Here is a 1,198-nt window from a genome sequence, read left to right on the forward strand (position 1 = left end):
GAAATATTCAAGATTATCAAGGGATTACCAACAAAAAAATCCCCCCAGACCAGATGGTTTCACAGGAGAATTCTACCAAGCATTTAGGGAACTGACACCAATCCTACACAAACTCTTCCAGAACATAGAAAAAGACAGAAAACTACCAAACTCTTTCTATGAAGTTAGTATAACTCTGATTCCTAAAGCAGACACGGATCCCACAGGAATTGAGAACTACAGACCAATATCCCTAATGAACATCGATGCAAAAATCCTTAACAAAATACTGTCCAATAGAATAAAAAAAGCATATAAAACAAATAATTTACCATGACCAAGTGAGATACATACTAGAGACGCAGGGATATTTCAACATATGTATGACCATTAGTATTATTCGCTACATTGACATGAAAAATTATAAGAACCACATGATAGTATCGATAGATGCAGAAAAAGCATTTGACAACATGAACACCAATTCCTGTTCAAGACACACAAAAAGATAGGAATGGAAGGAAAATTCCTCAAAATAATACAAGCTATATATGAAAAACCAACAGCCAACATGTTAGTCAATGGAAAAAAGACTAACAAAATCCCACTGAAAAAGGGCGCCAGACAAGGATGCCCCTTGTCCCCACTCTTTAACCCATTTAACATTGTACTGGAGGTACTAGCTAACAGCATAAGACAAAGAAGGAATCAAAGGTATTTGCCTGGAGAAGGAGGAGGTGAAACTATCGTTATTTGCAGATGATATGATTTTATATATGGAAAATTCCCAAAGCTCCACAAGGGGGGTACTGGAAGCAATAGAGTAATATGGCAGAGAGGCAGGATACAAGATTAGCAATCAGAAGTCTATCAGACTGTTATATACATCAGACAAGACTGTGGAAAAGGGGATCAAAATTGCAGTACCCTTCACAATAGTCAAGCACAAATGGAATTATATAGGGATATACCTGACTCAAAAACAAAAGATTTGTATGAGGAAAACTACAGAACACTATTATGAGAAACCAAGAGTGACCTCAACAAATGGAAGGATGCCCCATGCTTGTGAATCAAAAGAATCACTATAGTAAAGATGTAAGTTCTGCCCAAGGCACTATATAAGTTTAATGTTATCAATGTACAAATACCATAGTTTTTCTTTAAAGAATTGTAAAAACTGATTGCCAACTACATATAGAGTGGGAAGAATCCCGGA

Source organism: Echinops telfairi, unplaced genomic scaffold (genome assembly GCF_000313985.2).
Source record: "Echinops telfairi isolate 266 unplaced genomic scaffold, ASM31398v2 ScPeMD7_7469;HRSCAF=8507_1, whole genome shotgun sequence".
Lineage (NCBI taxonomy): Eukaryota > Metazoa > Chordata > Mammalia > Afrosoricida > Tenrecidae > Echinops > Echinops telfairi.